Raw genomic sequence first — 16,043 nt, 5'->3', positions numbered from 1 at the left:
AGCCTGGTATATACATAATTTTTTACAATATAATGGTCCCAATCAGTGGCTGACAGCTACAATATTATAGCATCATATAAACATGTCCATAGACAACCAGGGTTAAAGTAAATTTTCCCCATGACCAGAACTTTAAGCAAAATAATATATTGTTCACTTTTTCTAGACTGAAGCACAGCACAGAAGGGCTTCACACTGGTTTATAAGCCATGGCCATTGGTTGGCTGGATGTGTTACAACATCTGGGCAGTGGAGGAATGGTCTGTAGAGGAAAAGAAGGTTTGAGTTTAAAAAAGTGATTACCTACCTTGGTTTCCAGAGAGCTACCTCAAATGGGGGTGACATAAAAAGAGATTTATTTTTTGTATTTTTCTGAAGTTGGAAAAGGGGAGGCAGTCAGACAGACTCTTGCATGCTCCTGACCGGGATCCACCCGGCATGCTCACCAGGGTGCGATGCTTTGTCGCAATCAGAGCCATTCTAGTGCCTGAGGCAGAGGCCACAGAGCCATCCTCAGCGCCCAGGCAAACTTTGCTCCAGTGGAGCCTTGGCTGCAGGAGGGGAAGAGAGAGACAGAGAGGAAGGAGTGGGGCAGGGGTGGAGAAGCATATGGGCGCCTCTCCTGTGTGCCCTGGCCAGGAATCAAACCTGGGACTCCCGCACAACAGGCCAACACTCTACCACTGAGCCAACCGGCCAAGGCAAAAAGATATTTTTAGTCTGTTTATTATACACAGTATTTTTAAAGAAAACAAAACTATTCTTAGCAAAATGAGGACCCCAATGGGGCCAAAATGGAGGCAAAATGAGGCCCAGCTAAATGGCCTCAAGCTTTCAGGAAACTTGAGGTTCCAAAGAACTGAGTGCCAAGGTCAGAGCTCCAGGACTCAGTCTACAAGGGCACCTCTCAGACTGTGTTTACCGCATGGTGCTGCCCTATGAGTTAATTAGGACTTTGAGAGCTGAGAGTCTGCTACAAACTGACATCTCTTCTAAGGAAATGCAAGTCTGGGCAGCCATTTTACAATTAGGTTCTGAAACAAGTACTATTTTTAAAGTAGTTTTGTCAAATATAGGCAATTCCTTTCTTCGTTCATTGGGGAAATTGTTCCTAAAGATAGAATAGAATGTGACATAACTACACCCCCAAAGACAGAACAGAAATTAAAGTTATGGGTAATGACAGAATTATACAAGTAAACTGTAGCAGCCAACCTCTGGGTGTCAGGTGTAATTTCGGTGTCTGTCTTGAAAATGATTGATGGTATGTCAGCAAAACCAAACACTGCTTCCATCTCAGAAAAATATAATCCTCTTTGGACAATAATTGGAATCAGCAATTCTTTAGGTCTTAAAAATGGAACACTGAGAGTCGCAGGTGTGGATATCATAGTGCCTGATTTCTCATAGCCTCAGACCCAAAGAACTGTATGAGTTATCCCGAGAAGCTTATGCAGGATAACTCACTCAGGACAGGAGCAAGCTTTCCAGCCAGTCTGAGCCACTTGTCTGACTGGCTCTTGCTTTTGCAAGTCATGATTTAGGAGTATTGGCAACCAGAGTTAGCTCTTATGACACACAAATTTTCTTCTTTGTATTATTAGATCTCTGAAATAAACAAGGTGAGTAGATTTACAGTGGTGGATGCAATGTTACTTCAGAACTCATATGCTATCCTGTGCTGGCCAATATGCCATCTTAATGATATACAGTCATCCTTATTTTCTGCACATTTGATTACATTTATAATTTACTCATTCTTAAGTATTAAATGAAATCCTCAAACTAACCACATTTTAAAACAATTGAAAATATTTAACAGATTATTCCATTACTCAAAATGATGATATACTTTGTGAAGACCACAGAACTGGGGACACGACTGACTTCTTAATTTATTAAAATTCTATCAATTCAGGTTTTTAAAAGTGAAAAACAGCTACATTTATACTTTCATACACACATTCCCCAAATAAAACAAACTTCCTTCAACTATTGATGCTTAAAAATTATTGTACGTTTATGTCTATGAGTTTTTCTCTTTTTTATTTTTTTGCTTAATCTCTCCACCCTGCAACAGGGCTCTCAACTCCTACCTCCTGACAGCAGTCAGCCTGCTCTCTATGTGTGAGTCTGTTTCTAGTTTGTTCATTAGAGTCCACATATGAGTGATAGCATATGGTACTTTCCTTTCTCTATCTGATTTCACTTAGCATAATAGTCTGCAGGGTAGTGATTTCTGGGGCTGAGGGTAGAGGTCATTATAATGAGGGACAAATGGTGGTGGAAGAAGCCTGGAATTTGGGGTGGTGAACACACAATACAGTGTACACATGATGTGTTGTAGACTTGTGCACCTAAAACTTGTATATAATTTTGCTAACCAATGTCATTCCAATAAATTCAACAAAAAGAAAATAAAATTATTGTAAAGCTTTTATTTCTAAAAATTTTTTTAAACCATAAAACATCAAATTTAATTTTATGAAATGTCATGCTTCCATATTTCAATAAAATATTTTAGTTTGCTCTTTGGATAAGTTCACATTTTCCTCTCAATCATCTGTCTGGTCTCCCAGGTCCCACAGAATACACCTGTCCCAAGGGAGGGTCCAGGCTACTAGGAGCCTAATGCCCGCACTGCTCCCAACTCGCCAGGATGGGTGGGGCATGTCCCTTAGCCCTAAGAGTTATAAAATGAATTATTTTTCTCAACTCATTTCAACAAAGTGTGTATAATAAGCAATCTCTTCCTAGCACTGACAGAAAAAAATTCAAAATATATATTGCCCATTGTACAATTACACTCAAGAGTCAATTTTAGATTTTACAAGCTAAAATTTAAAAAAATATGTATTCTAACCAGTTCTTTTTTTGCTAATGCCCCTTAGATTAAAAAAAATGATTTCCCAGTCATCTTTGAAAATACTCATGCGTTGTGAAGAGTTGTTTTGCATAAAATATTTCTTCTTTTCTAATGACCCTGTGGCTTAGGCTGAAGTGACCTTGACGAAGATAACATCCCCAGGAGTACAGTGCCAGCACAGGGAAAAAAAACTATTGCACACAACTGTCTCTCACTTCTGTGCTCAGTGGGGGAGCTGGCGGGAAGTCGGGAAGCAAAACCTACTGTGTACGGAATCCTTGGTTGATTGGTAGGAACTCATATAAAAATTAAGTGTCATATGCATTTGACCAATCTGTTCACCTAAAATAATTTAGAATTTATTCCTTTGCTTCCTCAAATACAGGAGACAGGAATATTTTGCATTCCCAAGACTGGAGGGTCGGCGGTCAGTGCTGCCTGCTCCAGCGTTTGACCCTGCCACTCACACAGTAGCTCCTGACCCCAGAAATCTCCTCTCTTCCTGTAAAAGGTTAATTGGTGAGAGGCAGTGTGGCCACTTCACTAAGGGGAGCAAAGAAAAGGCACCAGAAAGAGAAAAATACAGAAATGAACAAAATAGTTGACAAAATATGTAAAAAAGAACCAGTTTGTATCATTTGCATTTTATCAAACTTCTCATATGCACACATATTATATTCTGTTTTAAAGTTAAAAAAATAGATTTTTAAGGCTTACTGTGCAACTTTATAAGTTATAAAATGAGATCTAGGGAAATTGCAAGCAAACAATAGTATAAACAGAATTTTTTATATTGCTCTAACAGAGATTACAACTAAAATAGAACCAAAATGAAGATATAAAAGACCTCATTATGCATATCACCAGAGAATACAATTTTCTTTTTGGTTTAAACATGTGTCTGTGTTTCCTCTCGCTCCACCGACCATTAAAAAAATAGCTTATTTTATTTGTAATTGGCAAGATTTAGAAGCTGTCAAGATGTAATATTTGGGTGAATGGATAAACAAACTGTGGTACACTCAGACAATTGAATATGACTTGGCAATAAAAAATATAAGATATCAAGCCTTTAAAAAACATGGGGAAATCATTGTAATGCACACTACTAAGTGAAAGAAGCCAATCTGAAAAAGGCTAAGTACTGCTTGATTCCAAGTATAAGACATTCTGGAAAAAAAGCAAAATATAGAGACAGTCACCATCAGTGGCTGTCAGAGAAGGGGGGAGTGGAGGGTAGGGAATTTTTCGGGTAGTGAAACTGTTCTGTTTGACACTGTAATGGTGGACACACATCTTCACACATTTGTCCAGAAACAGAGTGAACTGTAATGTAAGCCACGAACTTCAGTTAATGATAATTATCATTATTGGTTTATCAGTTTTAACAAATGTATACAAGATGTAATAATAAGGAAAACTGTGTGCTGAAGAGGAGAAGGGTATATTGGAAATTTATTTTCTGATCAATTGTTCTATAAACATAAAATGACTCTAAGAAATCTTCTATTTTAAAAAAAATGCTTATGATATTGAAGCTGTAATATTGATGCACAAAGCAGAGAGGCATAAACTCTTCAGTGACCATACAAATAAAAACCAAGACAAAAAATTAGACCAAACAAGCACACATAAGATAAGCATCAAAATTCTGTGGCCTCTGGCTGGAGACTGCAGTGTTTGAGTGTAAACAACCACAGCCAGCACCCAGTGAGAACAGGAATCTGCACCAGCAAAGACATCCGTGAAACCTCTGCAGTCTTCCGAAAAAGCAAAGATGTTCTTGGAACATCCGAGGTCTTCCAAGGGAGGAAAAACACTCTTGGAATATCTGAAGTCTTTCAAGGGTGGAAAGACATTCATGGAACATCCGAAGTCTTCCAAGGGGATGGCCAAAACACTTGAGGAGAAAACTTTGCATGGAACGAGAGATGCTTCCTCATCAGGTGGGAGGAAAGCCGGTGCATTCCAAGTTAACAGAGTCAAGGCAATACCATAGGTTCCCGCACAGGCTATCGAGACCGTGGGCACACTGGTCATGCTCCCATAAGACAATCATCAGTATTTATTAGAATTTAAAGCGGATATTTTCAAATGCCCTCTACATTCATAGTGACTGTGTGGAAGGGGTTCCAGTTGAACAGTGCCAGGACATTTTCAGGCACACATGAAAACCATGGGCAGCAAGAGGGCGTCGGACGTCAGAATAAAAGGGCAGGGACACCCAGAGTAAGGAGGGCACTCCAGAGTGCAGAGAGGGAGCAATCTTCAAGTTCCATCTAAGTTTGGCCCTAAGGGGTTAAAATCTCTTCTGATCCACCGCCTTTCAGGACATTTTGGAGCTTCCTGCGGTTATCTAGAATAACTGCTTTCTGTAGCCAGAAAAGGACACAAGCTCTCTGTGAAGTAAGTTACTTTACTGCCAAGACAGACAATAAATGAGGACAGCAGGAACGTGAGCACCAGCAGGAAGAATGTGTAGGAAATTAGGGGTTCATGGTAGGCATTCAGTAAGGCCTGAGTCCCACTAGGTCTGAAAATTTGTAGCAATTTAGCAATTTGGAGAACTGTCACTGAGAAAGAGAGAAAAAAAACGTTTTTGAGATTTCCAGCTACTATTGCAAAATACAAGACGGGGCACTAACAATATTATGTTGTTATTTTAATTCACACCTTCATTGAAAAAAGTGACAATTAGGGAAATGATAAAAGAAGACAAAAGAAAAAAACAGACAAGCTATCGATTCCTGGCCCAAGTGGAATGAATGGTCAGTTAGTCATAGCAACACGCTGTTCACCCAAAGGCTCAATTTTCAGAAACTTTGATTTTGTGTTAACAAATAGCCGTGAATCCAAACTGTCAGAACCACCTGAGATTGGAAAACTGTACGTGAAATATATTATCCTTTCCTTTGTTTTCCTTTACCACCTGTGTGCAGTCGTCATACAGATCACATGTACGATGTTTTCCTCTGTTTGCTGATGGGTGTGTGTGCTGTGTCACAAATTAAACACAAACTTAGCAATTTAAGAACACAATTTTATCTTAAGGGTCTGGAGGTCAGACGGCTACATGGGTCTCACTGATCTGAAATTAAGGTGACAGCAGGCCTATGTTGCCTTCTGCAGGATCTGAGGAAGACTCTGTTTCTTGCTTATCTGGTGGTTAGCAGAATGCAATGCTTTCCAGTAAGACTAGGCCCATTTTCTTTACTGATTGTTGGCTGAAAGCTCTTTCCAGCTTCCCGAGGCCATCTGCAATCCTTGGCTCCTGGCCACCTTCCTCCATCTCCACAGCCAGCAATGGTGGGTTGAGTACCTCTCCTGCTTTAAACCCCTCCTGCCTCTCCTGCTGCTGCTACATACTTCTGATGATTCTCTGCTTCCCTCTTCTACTTCTAAGAACACACATGGTTGCGTTGAGCCCACTCAGACAATCCAGAATAATCTCCCTATTTTAAGATTGGCAAACAATTCTATCTACAAAGTTTTTTTGGTTACATAAATACTAGACAAGGATGTGAACATTTGGGGACCTTATTCATCTGGCCGCACCTCTCAAGTGAAAGCAGCGTTGGTGTGTGGTTCAATTATGTCAAAATTCACACTCCTGTCCTTGAATATTCTTTGAGCCCCAGCTCTTTTTCATACGTCTCCTTTCTTCTCACAAGAAGCACTTATTTCCAGGATAACAGTGCAGATGAAGAGTTCTGACCCTGGCTGATGCCTCTGTCCTTAGTGATAGCCTCACTGAATCCAAATATGTAGCCCCTTTCTCCTTCAGATTCTTCACAAACTAATGTCACTCTACTCTGAGCCCATCCTGAACATTCTCCTAACCTCCCTACCTCTGGTCTCTTCATGGTTCAGGGAAGAAAGCTGTTGACTTGTCAGAGCCTTTGGCTTTCTATGCAATGGGCTTTGATCTTATAGACAGAAAGCATAGAGGAATGGGCTTTATTGACTTGGAAGGTTCACAACTCTCCATTGCCCAACTGCTGGCCACTTATTTATAAAATTCATCATGGACATCTCAATAGAAAGAGCCACTTACACTATGAAGAAAAAGCCTTTGGTTGGTGCTTAGGTTCATAAGATCTTCTATGCATTTTCCATACCTAATTACAGTTGGATAAGAGCAACACCAGTGACCTAATGATGTCAAGAAAAATAATGAATTGCTCAAGTTCTGAAATGAATCTCAAATACCCTGAAGTAGGAAGAGCAAGGATAAAATCACAGATTTCTCATATGCTTCGGGTTTACATGTTCATATAACCTAAACAAGCCAGGCCTTATCTTTTAACTTAAAAGGGAGATCAAGGCTTCTCAATTTCACCCTCCCTGGTAGTTGATAGTAATTAAGTGTTAAAAGCAAAGCCGGAAAAATCTTGAGCCCCATTAGAAAAAGAATGAGGAGGCTTCAATAAAGAAGGATGGCAAAAAACAATATCAAGAGACTTGAAAATAGAAAGTTCTATTAGCACAAGGGTGTTTTAGGCAGCACTCTCTTGAAATAACTCAAGTTCAGGATCCCTGCCTCCTCTAGAGGGTCCCCTGAGCTGTGCAATGACACAGTGTCTAGGGCTGGGGCCAGCCATGTTCCACATCACATTTCTCTCTTCCTTTCCACATGCTCTTATCATAGGATAGCACAAGCTGCCCCTCTTGCAAAGAACACCTTCCCCAACCACATACACACCTGGGTCACCCTGAGAGGGCAAAGACCAACAGGCACATCATTTCTGGTCTATTCTTGTCAAAAATGCAGAACCCCAATCTAACCATGAGGAAAAATGAGGCACACCCAAAGCAAAGGCATTCTATAAAGTGCCTGACCAGCAAAGTCACACAAGATACAGGACGTAAAGTACTTAGTGCTTAGTGCAAAGCAGTGCTTAGTGCAAAGCAGCCTTGTGAATGCTCTATAGGACAGGCATTTGGGATTTCATTGCCTCTGCAGCTACAACTCTATTGTTTTAGCACAAGGATCTTACTTTATAGAAGCTAATAGGCCACTTTGGGAGGTAAAAACAGCTACAGAGAATTACTAACATAAAGACTTAGATTGTGTGTTGCAGATGTAGGTACTATGCAGTTCAAAGAAGAAAGAGAGTGACATTCAACTGTTAGATTAAAAATGTGGGTTAGACCATGTGGGATGTACAGAGGCTTTTTGAAGGTAAGAGTGAAGCCAATTTGAACTTGGCCAGAAAAATAAACAGTATTGCGTTTGGGGAAGAGAAAATGTCTAAGAGATACAAAACTCAGCCAGTCTGGAGGTGTCAAGGGCAGCTCCTTGCTTTGTGGCAGAACAATGTGAGTTCAGAGGACAGCAGCATCTCCTAACTTGCTGTATTATGATGAGCAAGCTGGGCCATCTTTAATTTAATAGTTACTGACAGTGAGTCCTATATTAGTATCCTGTTGCTGCTATAACAAATCACTACAAACTTAGTGGCTGAAAGCAACACACATTTATTACCTTACAGTTATGGAGGTCAGAAGTTCAACATGAGCCTTAAAGTGCTAAAATCAAGGTGTGTGAGCAAGACTGGATCTTTCTGGAGGTTCCAGGGGGAATCTAGTCTTTGCTTTATCTAGCTTCTAGATGCTGCCTGTATTTTTAGACTCCTGGCTGCATCATTTCCATCTCAGCCTCCATTGTTCATCATTAGTGGTTCCCCCACTGACCTCTTGCTTTTTGTATAATTAACTTTGTGATTACATTTATAGCCCGTTCAGATAATCAAGGATAGTCTCAAGCAGTGATGTGGAGGAGGATTTCAGAAGACCTTAAAGAAAAGCCATGTGAGTTAAACTTTCTACAACAAAAGGCCAGCAAGGAGCAATTGAGAATACTTTAAATAGGATCTTGGTATAAGAAAAGACAAGTTTAAGAACCAACAAATGTGAGACTGTCATCTGCAGATTAGTTTGCCATGAGGCACAGAGTCAAAGAATCCCTTTGGAAAACTTTGGACTCTGGTGCAAAGACCTGGTTGTGGGAGTCAGCCAGAGGCGAGAGAGCAGTCATTGGGTGTGAGGGGGCGGGAGTGGAGAGAAAGAGAAAACATAAAACAATTCAGGGTTGGTTCCAGGACTAGTGACTATAATACACTGAGGATGAATAAGAGGAGCTTGTGAATGTGGTGCTCATTGTCCTGAAAGCTGCAGCAGCTGTCAGGTGGACCAGAAGATGGTAGAAAAGAGGTGACCCTAACACAGCCCTGGGAGATCTGCTCCCTAGCTGGGGATACTTTGGTATATTCCCATTCTGTTATGGCAAAGTTTCATGCTTATCAACTTAAAATTTTCTCTGTTTTAATTTTTGGAAAAGTATAAAGGGGTATACTACACTTAAAAGTAAGAACAAAGAACTCTTATTGATCAACATTTATTTTCCATTTCCATCAAATGGGGATGATCTTGACCTAGCCACCAGCTAGGCTTGAAGATCCAATGAGAAAATATACTCATGCTTTGAAATGTTATACATACAAGTAAATTTAAATTTAAATAAGTTTAACAAAGGGTACTCTTAAAACACTAGTCAAGATTAACATAGACCTTGTCTATGGCAAGCATCCTGTCACCGATGTGTATGACATTGACTTTCACTTGTACACACTTTGATAATTGGTGAGGTTCTTTTTTCCCCCAAGAAGGTTTTGACAGCCTGACCAGGTAGTGGTGCAGTGGATAGAGCATCGGACTGGAACATGGAGAACCCAGGTTTGAAACACTGAGGTTGACAGCTTGAGCGTGGGGTTCACCAGCTTGAGCGTGGGATCATAGACATGACCTCATGGTCATTGGCTGGAGCTCAAAAGTCACTGGCTTGAAGCCCAAGGTAGCTGGCTTGTGCATAAGGTCACTGACTTGAGCAAGGGGTCACTCGCTCTGCTATAGCTCCCCAGTCAAGGCACATAAGAGAAAGCAATCAATGAACAATTAAGGTACCACAACGAAGAATTCATGCTTCTCATCTCTATCCCTTCCTGTCTGTCTGTTCCTATCTGTCCTCCTTCTCTCTGGCTCTCTCTCTGTGTCTCTGTCAAAAAGAAAAAAAGAGCTTTGACAGTAATTAGATAAGTTAGAAAAGAAAGTTAAATTTACATAATAATAAAAATTATAATGTTTGTTATAAAGGCTATAAATCCAAGCAATAGCCTTTAGAAATAAAGCATCTATACTGCACTGGCTGTAATGCACTTGTTTCCCTTCTTACTTGGGTAATGCCCAACCTTAGCGCAACTTACTTGGAAATCTAGAATCCAACTCACTGTGGGATAATGTGGTAGGTATTCAAGATCATCTGATTTCTTTGATTCAAATACTTTAAAAAGAAATGTTGCCACTTCCAGCTGTTACCTAAATCAGTCCCATATTCTAAAAACCTAAGTTAATTTGCGTATTCAGATGAAAACCCAACAGGCAAATTAAAACATTCTTATAAAAACTCTACAAGCATAATGCAGAAAATAATGCTTTTCAAAAATCTTTTAAATTGAGTTTAGAAAAAGAGGAAAAAAGAGAGAGAGAAAAGAAACATTGAGTTGTTGTTCCACTTAGTTATGTGTTCATTGGTTGACTCTTGTATGTACCCTGACCTGGAATCAAACTCACAACCTTGGAATATCAGGATGATGCTCTAACCAACTGAACTACCCAGCCAGAGAGAGAAAATAGTTCTTATTCAATCTTTGGGAAATAAACATGATAAATTCAACTTAGTTTCTCAGCAACACAAATGACTTAGCCAGATTTTTCTTCTGCTTATTTTTTTTCTTGGTAAAATATTTATATGTTTATTATGTTTTCTCTTGAATTTTCTTGCTCCTTTAATCTCTTACAGAAAATTTGAAATATAAGGAAGGTTTCAAAAGGTATAGTTGTGTTACTTTTTATAATGTTGGTTTAGAAATTCTGGATCAAGATATTATGTTTTCCACTTTAATCTGAATGGAATACTTGAGCTCCACCAGATAAATAATAAAATTGAGATATAATATTTTTTTGCTTGAAGCGAGCATCACCCACTCACTGTCTTGTCTTTGTCATCCCTCCCACTCCCACCCCTAGCAGGTCCTCCAAGACTTCTGTGAGACCACCTCCGTAGATGCCTGAGAAAGGCCCTTGACGTCAAAAGCCTCACCTTCTTTATTTGTGACAGGAATCTCAGAATCTCGGGGCCCTGGCTCAGTGAGAAACGTATTGTCTGCTGCCTTGACAACCTGAAACACTCTGAAAACTAATTACATTTTTGTGCCGACTGTATGTGCTCAGCGTGAGTCAGAAACCGCAGGCATGTGGGAAGAACAGAGGCTGTCAGAGTCCGATCTGGAACAAAATGAAAGAAACAGAGACGAGAATAAAACTCATCTTTCTGGAATAAACTTTACTCCATTAAGTCGCACTGAATACAAAGAGAGCAGCATAAAAATAGACTGAATTCTAAGACCAAGCCTTACAGTAAGACTTAAAAATGTTTTCTTGGTTCCGTCTGTTTTTCAGAAGTCCAAACAGCAAAAGTAAAATATCCCTCATTTAAATATACACACAAAAAAAACCCTACTTTCCAAAATAGTCAAGAAAGGTTTTGTTTTCCTCTCTTCTCCAAAGAATAAAAAGCCCTTTAGAGGCATTTCACTCCCAATTTTCCATCGCAGAAGAGCATGTGAGCTGCAAAGATAGCTCCTGGGGTGGGGAGGTGGAGACTGAGCCCTGGCCTGCTGGGGTGGCCAACAAAGGTGGCATATGGGCCCAGGGTACGCATACTCTGTGCCCTTCTCTCTGGAGACAAGATGACTGAGAGCCAGGAATGGCGCAGGGGGCAGGACACAGGAGCTGTAGCTTGGTACACAGAGCAGCCTGGAGGGAAACCATGCAGTCCACTCCCCGCAAGTCTAGCAGACCCCAAAGGTCTATCCGGGCGTCTGTGTGTAGGCAGTGGGGATGCAGCTAGCTTCACACAGAACTGAGCTAGGAAGGGCCTTGTAGCAAGTTTATGTTCTGCTGTGGCTGTCTTGAAATTCATAGTATAAACAAGGACCCTGAATTGTCATTATGTCTGGGCACAAATTATACAAAAGTCAGGAGAGCAAGAAATCAAGAGCCAGAGTACACCTCCTGCCTTCGGCCAGCTCTGCCGTGGGGAGCAGTTGGCATGATTTTCTAAGCCCTGTTTTCTGTTTTGAAGTCAGAGATCACAGTATTGCAACCCTGTGGTCTAACCCACTGCACACAGGTGGTAAGGCATGGTGAGCACATGGCACCAGGTGAGTACCTCATGGGAGCTGTCACGCCAATAGCTCAATTATTATTGGTTGGCTGGAGCTCAATATCATCAATATGAGGTCAGAATGTTTGGAAAAATAAAATTTCACCATAATCACTTATATATTATCTTCACATGTTTAGACTTTGCTTCAAAAACATAATTTTTCTTCTACCTGTAAATATATTCTGCATCCTTTAATCTAAAATATGTTATTGAATTTTCACTCAAATGATTCTTTGGAGAAATAAAATAATTAAGACAGTGATAACGATTTTAATTAAGAAGAGAGGAATCAATGGAAGCTGAGCCGACGGGTTCTTTCAGCTGAGGACCGTCAGTTCTTTGCCACCCCACAGCCTCAGGAGCAGAGCTAGGCTGCCACAGACCCATCTGCTTGTACTGCAGGAGACAGGTGTGATCTGGGCTAGGGGCTTCTCAGCTGTCATTGGCCACTAGTTGCATATGAGGAATATATGATATATTTCAATTGAGTGAACATGTAGACACACACAACACTAAACAGAAGTTTCATACATCGTAAAACTATATGTTGATTTCCTACTTCCAGGTTCCTTGAAAGGTGACTGAAGTTTGATGTAGGGCATTTGAAAAGGTGATTAATTCAAATGAGGATGTTAGAGTGGGGTCTTAAATCAATCTGACGGGTGTCCTTACAAGAAGAGATTGAGACACAGACATGTTCAGAGAGAAGACCATGTGAGGACATGAGGAGAAGGCAGTCATCTGCAACCAAGGAGAGAGGCCTCAGAAGAAACAACCCTGCTGAAAACTTGATCTTGGACTTCCAGCTTCCAGAACTGTGAGAAGATAAAAGTCTGTTGTTTAAAGTTGCCAGTCTGTGGTATTTTGTCACGGCTGTCCTAGCCAACCAAGACAAGAACCTTCAGCGATGGATGGCTGATTGAACACGTAGGCTCACCTGCTTCCTCCCAAGTCCTCCTAAATGATAATTATGGGTTTAAATGCATAAACTATAAGAAAAGAAGAGGATGAAAACAGAAATAAGAGGAACATTGTATTGGAAGCTGGAAAGCAGATTAATGAATAAAACTACCCCAGTACAGTGAAACCTAGGCTGGCATTAGGGGTCCCTTCCCAAGACACTCTGTGTCAGAGACCCCACATCAACTCAGAAATTAGGTAACAATAGATAACTGTGCCCCTAAATATGGATGGAGGGCAGAGAAGAAAAAAAGGACATTTATGAAACATGATGATGAAGCAGAGACTCCCAGCTGAGCCAGCTGGGCCCACACCTGGATGCTGCCACTGCCTCCTCCTCCTTGGTGCTCACCTGGGGCTTCTGTCCTCAGGGGCTGCAGGCACAGTAAGCCAGCAGTGAAAATAAGAGATTTAGAGAAAGCCACCTACTTGATAGCAGAGGGAGGGAAAAATGAGGAAATGCAGACAATACAGAAAGCAGGAACCTATTACAAAAATGCATAGTATTCTCAGAAATAAGGAAGAACTTGGTATCAGTTGAAACAGGTAACAACCTGACATCCCATAGTATAAAAGTAAGATTATTAAGTAAATCTTAGCTGTGAGTGGACTTCTAGACTATTTTCCAAGTTTCATTTTTATACCCTAAAAATGTTTCAACAAATGCTTTAACAAATAATCTAATATTCTAGTGATCTTATTGTAATGGATAGATTTTTAAATAATGGGGTTCCTGGGACAAAGGGTGCATAGCAGTTCTCATCTCCACCAGCAATGGCTGCTAGCCTTGGTTCTCTATCACCTCATTCAGACTGAAAGTATGTTTCACTAATCTTCTGAGTAGACAATATTAAGTATTGTTAAAATTTCCTTTTCTTGCATGCTAATGATAATGAGATTTCTGGCTATTTGCATTACTTTTTTTGTGACTCGCTTATTTGTGTCCATTGCCCCTTTCTCAGTGAGCTGTCAGTCTTTATTTTGGTAGAGATATAAGGTCACTTTTATTGGATCCCACAAATCTACATCTTCTAGACAGGATGATAGTCAAAGCATCTGGAAGAGCTGAGGTCAAATGCATGAGAGATGGATGGTAGTAGAGCTCAGGGAGTGTCCCAGTAGAGCCTGAGCTCTGTGTTGATCAGGTGTCCCCGATTCTACTTCCCCACACAGTGGGACACTCCTGCTTACCAGCAGGGCTGGCAGCCTCTTCAAGACTACTCTGGAGGCAGCCATGAGGATACTACTTATCACTACCGAGACCAACTGCCTCTGGAGGAAAGACACACAAGTTAGTTGCAAGAATCACACAGTTTATTACTCACAAATCCTTTTGGTGTGCCTGGGTACAGCTTAAGGGGGCCCCTGTCGGTGTGCTCCTCTCAGCTATCTTTGGTCAGAGCAGTGTGGAAACACTCCATGTTCAACATTGGAGTCTGGGCAACTACCACAGCAAGGAGGTCCCATAGCTTTAGTACCTTTTCTGGCATATGCTTTCTAACAGGGGTCAATCTACAAGATTATTACCTCAAACCACTTTTTTGGGAGTTCCTCACAGGGAGCCCTTTTTATGTTAATCTACTGAAATGTTATATCAAGCCAATTTTTAAAATTTTATTTTAATTTATTAGGTGTACATAGATTCTAGTGTACCCCCAAATACCTCCCACCACCCATATGCCCCACACATCCCCCTTGCCCTGCTCCCTACAATGTCCTCTTCCTAGTTTTGCTTTTCTTCTCTCATCCCATCCTATCATCCCCTTTCCCTCTATCTGCTTTCCCTCTGGACCCTTTGATCACACCTCTGTATCTATTCCGTTCCTCAGTTCATATTGTTCATTGGATTCCTCAAATGAGTGAAGTCATATGGTATTTTTCTTTCTCTGCCTGGTTTATTTCACTTAACATAATAGTTTCCAGGTCCATCCATGTTGTCTCAAAAGGTACAATTTCCTTCTTCCTCATGGCTGTGTAGTATTCCATTGTGCATGTGCACCACTACTTTTTAATCTACTCAACCACTGACAAACACTTGGACTGTTTCCAGATCTTGGTTATTGTAAATAATGCTGCCACAAACATGGGGGTGCATTTCTCCTTTTGAATCATTGATGTGGTGTTCTTGGGATATATTCCTAAAAGTGGGATAGCTAAGTCAAAAGGCAGATCTATTTTTAATTTTTTGAGGAATCTCCATACTGTTTTCCACAGTGGTTGCACCAGTCTGCATTCCCACCAGCAGTGCAGGAGGGTTCCCTTTTCTCCACATCCTCGCCAGCACTTATTCTGTGTTGTTTTGTTGATGAGCACCATTCTGACTGGTGTGAGGTGATATCTCATTGTGGTTTTAATTGGCATTTCTCTAATGACTAATAATGTTGAACTTTTTTTTTTTATCTCTCCATTGGCCAGCTGTATGTCCTCTTTGTAGAAGTGTCTATTCATTTCTTTTGCCCCATTTTGATTGGATTTTTTGTCTTCCTGGTGTTGAGTTTTACAAGTTCTTTATAGATTTTGGTTATTAACCCCTTATCAGACATATTGTTGAATATGTTCTCCCATTGTGTGGTTTGCCTTTTTATTTTGTTCATATTGTCATTAGCTGTGCAAAAGCTTTTTAGTTTGATATAGTCCCACTTGATTATTCTGTCTTTTATTTCACTTGTCCGTGGAGATAAATCAGCAAATATATTGCTGCACGTGATGTTGGAGAGTTTATTCCCTATGTTTTCCTCTAGGATGCTTATGCTTTTATGACTTACATTTAAGTCTTTTATCCATTTTGAGTTTAATTTTGTGAATGGTGTAAGTTTGAGGTCTAGCTTCATTTTTTTGCAAGTAGCTGTCCAATTTTTCCAACCCCATTTGTTAAAGAGACTGTCTGTACTCCATTGTATGCTCTTACCTCCTTTGTCAAATATCAATTGT

General features: G+C 40.4%; 1 non-coding gene across 1 annotated transcript; it reads right to left on the bottom strand.

Moving 5' to 3' along the window:
- Window positions 1-627: 627 nt before the first annotated feature.
- TRNAN-GUU (transfer RNA asparagine (anticodon GUU)) lies at window positions 628-703 on the bottom strand. The gene has a single exon. It is a non-coding gene; the product is annotated as a tRNA-Asn (tRNA).
- Window positions 704-16,043: the final 15,340 nt, after the last annotated feature.

Source organism: Saccopteryx bilineata, chromosome 1 (genome assembly GCF_036850765.1).
Source record: "Saccopteryx bilineata isolate mSacBil1 chromosome 1, mSacBil1_pri_phased_curated, whole genome shotgun sequence".
Classification (NCBI taxonomy): domain Eukaryota; kingdom Metazoa; phylum Chordata; class Mammalia; order Chiroptera; family Emballonuridae; genus Saccopteryx; species Saccopteryx bilineata.
Note: the sequence above shows the minus strand (reverse complement) of the source record. Positions and strands in the feature narration are given on the sequence as shown.